Raw genomic sequence first — 7,709 nt, 5'->3', positions numbered from 1 at the left:
CATGCTCCAAACAAATATAGTCGTGTTCAGCTTGATGTGATCTGCCTCACAGTCCAGCTAGGTAGTTAGAGTGGCCAGTTAGTATGCCAAAAAACTGCTGTGTTCCACTGTGCGCGTCGAACGCAAAGAAAAATCCCGGTTTGAGCTACCATGAATTTCCGTCGAGCGCTAAACGATGACAAGCATGGCTCACCAACATCTCCCGGCAGGGATCTGGCGGAAAAAAAACGAGGTGGGTACCCAGTGACCGCTCTTCGGTTTGTTCTCTTCACTTCACCGAAAATGACTATAAGAAAGGCACCAAACTGTGAATGCTCCTGCCAACTGCTATCCTGACGGTGTTCCCCAATTACCCGTACTATATGCAAAAGCCAAGGGCTCCAAGGATAAGAAAGTGGCCTCGAAGAAAAGTACCAGATGGTGGTTCATCAGCTTGCGCGAAAAAGAGTGCACGAAATGGCCCAGATCAAAGCAGGCATGAAGATGTCGAGCCTGATCTCTTCGGAGATCAAAAACATGTCGCACCAAGCGGGTCTTCGGATGGAACGTGGGACTGTTCATTGCCTGCTGATAGTATGTGCCAAACCAGTTCATGTACAGATAAAATGTCTCAAACAGACCTTGACCTTAAGCGGATGACAGAGGATGCGAAGAAAACGACGAACCACCTGCAGCGGAAAATTTCCCGCCTCAGTAAGTCACTGCAGACGCTCCAAAGCCAGCACGATACGGTTCGTGAACGGCTTCAAGCTTTCGAAAGCAACAAAAAAATCGCCTGTTTTGTGAGTGTACTAAGAGCCGCAGACGAAGGCCATAATACCGCCGAATTTACCAAGAATCAAGTGTCGAATTTCGCTTCCAAGAACCCAGCGTACACTGAATCAATTCTGAGGGAGTGCGTCCTCTGGAAAGCGTGCTCCAACAAAGGTTACGAGTATGTGAGAACAAGAGGCCTGTTCAAGTTGCCTTGTCGTGCCACACTACAGAAGTACATCGGGCACTCAACAGGCGAAATAGGCGTCACATCACTCATAACAGGACGCCTCCGCGCAGAGTTTCAAGTGCTACAAGTCGAACAAGAAATCTTATGCTCCCTAATCATCGATGAAATGGCGATACAGCAGAAAGTTATGTACGATCGCCAACTTGATACGGTTTTCGGTCTCGTTGACATGGGTCCTGAGCAGCAATCATGTGCAACACCTGAAGTGGCGAACAGGTTGTTGCGCATCGTCCTGCGAGGGCTATCAACTGCCTATGTAATAACAGTTGGGTACTTCTTTACCCGAAGCCTCAGGAGTGAGCAACTTTGTTCTATGACAATGAATGTCATGAAGGCAGTCGAAAATGTGGGTTTCCGTGTAACGAGGATTGTTACCGACAATCACCAGTCAAATGTTGCGCTCTTCAAGAGCCTTTCCGAGGACGGAATGCTTGCGCATGTAGTGCCACATCCATTGCGACAAGGTGATCCTCTTTTTTTGTCTTTTGATTCGAATCACCTCATCAAGAACCTCAGAAATAATCTTGTGGAAAGAGAGATGATGGACGGAGATAATCTAATTCAAGGTGGACTGTACTTGAAGAAGCTACTCAGCATTCAGTCACAGCTACTCGTAAAGCCAGTGAGGTTCCTAACACAGTCACACGTTGAACCGAACAACTTAGAAAAGATGAAAGTGTCAAGGGCTACGCAAGTTTTCTCCCCAGTCGTAACAGCAACGCTTGAGTTCCTACAAGAAAACCCGCAATGCCACCCTGATGGGACAGAATTTCAGGACTGCTTGCCCACCATCACCTTCATGAAAATGGTGTCGAAGTGGTGTGACCTTCACAATATTGGTGCTGTGAAGCCGCGCGGTCAAAGGGAAGAACCATTCTACTTGATCGACGACGACCGTCTTTCGTGGCTTGAAGTAGACTTCATCACGTACATCGAGGAGATTCAGCTTTCTGGTGGCAAAACAAAAAAGAAAATGACGAAAGAAACATGCGAGGCAACGATAATGACGACGAGGTCAACTGTGGCATTGATTCAACATCTATTAGACAACAAGTAGGTTTTTCTTTTTTCACCTTCATATTTTCTATCGCAGTTACGTATATGTGTATTGACCAGGGGCGGCGCCAGGATGTTTTTACTGGGGGGGGGGGGCAACCACGAAAAGTGAGTTCCTCCGGGGGGGCAAGCTAGCTCTGCTCCTACTAGGTTTTCAATATATGCTTCCGGGCACTTGGGTGGGCATAGGGGGGGCAGGCGAGAATTTTGGGGGGGCTGCAGCCCACCCTTGCCCCCCCCCCCCTGGCGCCGCCCCTGGTTCTGACTTAGGTATCAAACTTTTTTCCAGCTTTCGCTACGTCTTGACCCGTGCCTTGAACAGCGACCCCGTGTAGTCCCTCTTCAGTTGCTTTCGACAGTTTAACGGAGGCAACGATAGAGTTGATGCAAGAACCGCGGTCTTAACAGCCGAAAAGCTGTTAAAGGTATATTTGGTGCCCGTTGGAGAGCACACCCATGTAACCTACGCACTTTTTTCCCCAGGTTGGAATCCTCCAAACTGCTAAGAGTGGAAACGCTCCCCATAGCTCCGAAACAAATGCACCTCTAAAACTCAAAGCCCGAGAAGGTAACACCGCGGCCGTGCCACTTGCGGTCGTCCTCGGTGCTAAGCGGCTTTCCTATGAGCTAGAAGTATTGAATGTTTGGCTTGCTGTGCCGGATGACCTCGAACTAGCACCCCTAGTATACCTGGCCGGATACATCGCGCGTGCATGTGAGGAGAAGGTAAGGACGATTATTTTTAAGCTTTGCATTATTTGCTGCATTCTTTCGAACGCGTCGCTAGCGCGCCAGCCAGTCTTAAACAATGTTCACTTCACTTTCGCCTTTTTCGAATGTTAACTATAATATGCGAACCAGCAGTTCTCCCTCTTTTTCATATTTTTCTCCTTTTGCCCTCCCTTTCGCCACTAAAAACCAAGGGCAGGGTTCCAAGCTGACCTCGAGTGAAGAAAAATTCAGGTCAGTCCGGAGCCAGGGTTCCGGCCCGAATCAGGATGCGGGTGCCGCCCCGCCGGTGTGCCACCAGTGTAAGGGTCGACACCAGATATGCGTGTATGCCACTCTTTTTGCCGCAGGTTGTTTCATTCCCACTCTTATGAAATTTAGATAATATTTTTCTTTAGCTAAGCGAAGTAAGAAAAGAAGCCTACATACTTGTTGCATAGTACTTTTGATGAAAATTTTACTTGGCTTTATTTTATTACTTGCAGTTGCCCTGTGAATCATGCAAGGTTCTCCTGCAAGAGACGAAACCGTGTGGCAGCATCTACGATTTAGTGAAGAAAATCGATAACGGACAACTTCGGTATCCCAACATGGAGATCGTGAAAATTTGCAAACTCGCATGTGACTTATTCAGTGAAGTGATGAAAGACACTGAAGTTTGAAGAAGTGGAAATCTGTGTAAACTTCTTCACTCAGCCCTCCTTCCACATTTGGTTACCTGCCCTGCACTACGGTGTGGTTCGGGCAGCCTTCAGCACACGAACCGGATCTGTGATGTTTTTTTTAAAAGCTGCTTCGACCACTCCTAGCTAACTGGGCAGGGAATGTGAGTGCCACTGTGCAACGTCTTGTAAGTCTGGCACACAAGCCCCTCTCCAGAAAAGTTCTGCGCCTTTGAGGACCATGACACCTCCATTTTTTTACCTTGTAATGCAGGCAAAATTGTTCTGCTGTATTAGAAAATATACTAATCTTTTAGAGATTGTAGAGCTCCAGTTAATAAACGCACGTTTCATTGTAAACACAATACCCGGCATTTTCATTATTTCCACATGCACAGCAAAGAAGACAATTTCACATTCAACAGTCTTCGAACGGGAAATATGCAGACGGATGCTAATTTAGAGTTATTATAGCTCCTGAAATACTCTGGAATGAATTGAAGGTTATGTAATCCACCGTCGCGCCAGCGGGCAAAGGCAAACATAAAATCATGGCCTTTATTCAAAAGTGATTTTAACGAGAAGCTAAAACGTTGTGCTATAGTTAAATGCCGTAAAAGAGGTCTGAAAGTTCTTTTGTAAAATAATATGAAATACGTGTATTAATCCTGTGGCCTGAGGACGGGGCAAACTTGTCATAAGCATGAATTTAAAGCTGACTGTCGCAGCGGCGGGATGGCTTAGTCGAGGCCACTCCGTCTCCCTTAGTAGCGATGAACCATTTGTCACAAGGGAATGGGTCCCGTAGTAGGGTGGAACAAAGCACTGAGAGGATATCAAATTCAAAGTGTCCGCTTGCAGCAAGAAGAGTCGCGAGTTAAAACATCCCGGGAATTCGCGCGCGCACCGCTACTCCGCCGCTTTTCATTGTCCTTGACCGGTGGCGCCGCGGCGGCAGGTGAATGAACTTGGCCTCTCCCGCTGTTTCGGGCGCACGCAGCAGGCCGCACCCTGTGCGCTTTGATCCAGCGGCCGTGGTAAAATCTTGCGATGTGTGTCAGCGAGTGGGTGAGCCGGGAGATAAGGCGAAATTTTCAATGAAGCTGGTACCCGTAATCACTGAGCCCTTTCGTCGGTTGGTAATTGACACAGTAGGTCCTTTGCCCAAGACAACTTCAGGCTACCGTCACATCCTGACCTTAATCTGCCCAGCTACTAAATTTCCAGAGGCGGTCCCGCTAAAAGAGCTAAGTTCCGTGGAAGTAGTGAACGCACTTCTGTCCGTGTTTGCCCGGGTAGGCTTTCCTGCCGAGATACAATCAGACCAGGGCACCATTTTCACGAGTGCCTTAACGACAACCTTTCTAGAGCGGTGTGGCGTGAAATTATTGCATAGTTCAGTCTACCATCCGCAGTCGAACTCGATAGAAAAGCTTCACTCCGTGATGAAGCGAGTGTTAAGAGCCAACCTGTGCTTAGTTCACCGGACTACTCGAGCCCTTTCATAGTCCAATGCGACGCTAGTGATAGAGGCATGGGGGCAGTTCTTAGTCAAAGGGATGAGGGGGATCAAGAGCATCCCGTCCTCTATGTTAGCCGGAAACTCACCCTTCGCGAGCAGGCTTACAGCGCTAGCGAAAAGGAATGTGCGTGCTTGGTTTGGGCAGTCCAGAAACTGGCTTGTTATATTGCCGGAAGCAAGTTCATTGTGGAAGTGGACCACTGTCCTCTCACCTGGCTACAGACCATGTCCTCTAAGAACGGCCGCCTGCTGCGTTGGAGCCTCGTTTTGCAACAATATACGTTTGAAATACGCTACAAAAAGGGTGTACTCCATGGCAACGCTGATGGCTTAAGTCGATGCCCCTGACGCGAGAGGATGTCTCGAGAACTCTGGCATTTTTTTCCTGACCTAGACAAGAGCTAGTGATTGTTTTTTTACTCTTTTAGGTGTACTTGTTTGAAAACGTTGAAGACACGGCTATCCAGGGTTTCGGGTTCGGTTTGCTTCCAGTGTTGTTGTTTTGTGTCACCTTAAAGTGTGAGTAACATTTTGAATAAATTGTGCATTTCCTTTAATATCAGTTAAAGGGGAAAATTGCCTGGTGGAGTTTGGCGGAATTGTCCGGCGCTCACCGGCTGAGTAGTTGTGTTTTCATGTGCGTATGTGATGTCTGTTGAGCCCTCAATGAAGCAGGTGTTGCCCTCTACTTCATCAAAGACGGTCGTCACCAAACCGACTGCCGGCGCTGATCTCTCCGGACAGTGGCTGCAAACCTCAGCCCATCGAGATCTTCATTTCAATATTTCGGTGCTACGTCGCTCTGTGTGGGTGGTGCGGGTCCAGCCATTTGTCCAACGCACGGATCTTCCCTTTCATAAAAATGACAATGTTCGTATAGGGATAATCTCGTTGCTTCAAAGGCATCTTTAAGATGTCACAGAAGTTTCCTGGAATTCTGAAAGTACTTCTTGTTGGCAAGTTGGTGCTTATATTGGTTACGCATGCTTGATTGTGGTAAAAACGCATTTCGTGAAACAGGGCGCAAAAAGAATAAAGATTAGCGCCATGATACTATCTGTTTAAAGGGCCCCTAAACGTCCTCTGAAAGTACATAGACCGAACACATTATTCTTTCCCGACATCGCCAGTCCTTCCAGCATAACTACTGCCGTCAAGGTTGCCCCACGTGACCTCACGAAGAAATGAGCTCTCGAATGGTCCATATACGGAGAATATACGTTGCGAATTGTATCCTACCCTGCTTCGACATGTTGTTGCTCGGCCGTCCTACCTCGTGTCTCAAGTCTAAAAGCGTGATCGAGGGATTTCAATTCATTCTGTGCACTTCAAAGAGGAAAGAGGCGATAACTGCGTGTATCTCGCTCGGAAGGCGCACTCAGTTACTTAATATTTGAGATTTTACGTCCCAAAAGCACAAGATGGTTATGAGAGTTGCTTTAGTGGAGGGCTCCAAAAGTTCGACCGACGGTTGTTCTGACATCGCCGAGTACACGGGCCTCTGCCGTTTCGCCTCCATCGAAATGCGACCGCCAGGATCGAACCCGTGACCTTTGGGTCAGCGGCCGAGCACCGCAGCAACTTATCCTTCGAGGAGCACGAAAGGTAAACTCGTGACAAGCTCAGCAGTTAGTGGTGATTTTGTCCATGCGTTTTATGGAGACTTGAGCGGCAAGGATGAACTATCACCTCTATAGGAAAAGTAGTGAAGACGAGAAACAAACCGCTCTCTCGTCTTTCAACTCAGAGTGGTTTAGGGGCAGTTCAAGGTCATTACGAGAAGCGTAGAAAGAAAAATAAATGCTATATATGCACGGAGGGAACGATGATGAGGGGCGAAGCGTCCGTCCGTCTGTTCGTTCGGACGGATATGGACAGTCGGACAGAGGCACGGACGGACGAACGGACTGATGGACGCATAGACAGACGCACGTACGCATGGACGGACGGGTGAACGGACGCACGCACGGATATTTGTACACACGGGTGGACAGATGGGTGCTTTCGAGCCACTCATCATCATCCGGTCCGTGGAGTAGTACGGTGCCAACACAACGTGCTAGCTGGGAACCCGGTGCGAAAGGGGTAGGCGCTCCGGATTTCCACAGTATATATGCATATATGCCACATATACAGGGCGATTCAAGAACTGTTGGCTACATGTTTAAAAATCGCAGAAAGGAGGCTTCTGCGTGCTACCTGCGGCATTCCCTTTATTTTGGCAGGAGACATTTTCAGATGTAACTGAACCTAATTACGGCAGTAACCATAGAAAGCAAAGCAATTAACTTTTCAACCTTGGACGATTTCCGATCGGAGTCCAATGGAAAAGTTAAAGTCTTCCATACGTATATTCCACAGCCACATGAAATTTTAAAAGGGCGGCCACTAGTAATCACCACGGAACGATGAAATCTGGATCATTTAGCTGGCGAAATCGCAAAACCAACGCACCAAACAGTGCACCTACCACTCACTTCGAAAACGACCGCCGTGACGGCACTGTTTACCTCGTCATTATCAGCCGTCAATCTAGACACTTTCTTTCATGGCATGCTATCGGCTGTTCATCGAAGCTCGTTTATTCTTCTCCCTTAATTCGAGAGAAACAGTGTCTTCCCTTCGTTGAGGGCATTGTCGAAGTGAATGGCAGATGCGCTCCTGGGTGCGTCGGTTTATGTTTCGCTTGTTGAATCAGACGCATTTCATCGCTTTGCGGTGATACCAGTGACCGCCT

At 48.0% G+C, this 7,709-nt stretch overlaps 1 long non-coding RNA gene across 1 annotated transcript; it reads left to right on the top strand.

Moving 5' to 3' along the window:
• The first annotated feature begins 1,313 nt into the window (after positions 1 to 1,313).
• LOC142771330 (uncharacterized) lies at positions 1,314 to 4,034 on the top strand. Its single transcript, XR_012885869.1, has 4 exons — positions 1,314 to 2,056; positions 2,349 to 2,484; positions 2,543 to 2,785; positions 3,274 to 4,034. It is a non-coding gene; the product is annotated as an uncharacterized LOC142771330 (long non-coding RNA).
• Positions 4,035 to 7,709: the final 3,675 nt, after the last annotated feature.

Source organism: Rhipicephalus microplus, chromosome 9 (assembly GCF_043290135.1).
Source record: "Rhipicephalus microplus isolate Deutch F79 chromosome 9, USDA_Rmic, whole genome shotgun sequence".
Taxonomy (NCBI): domain Eukaryota; kingdom Metazoa; phylum Arthropoda; class Arachnida; order Ixodida; family Ixodidae; genus Rhipicephalus; species Rhipicephalus microplus.
This window is presented reverse-complemented; position numbering and strand designations above follow the sequence as displayed.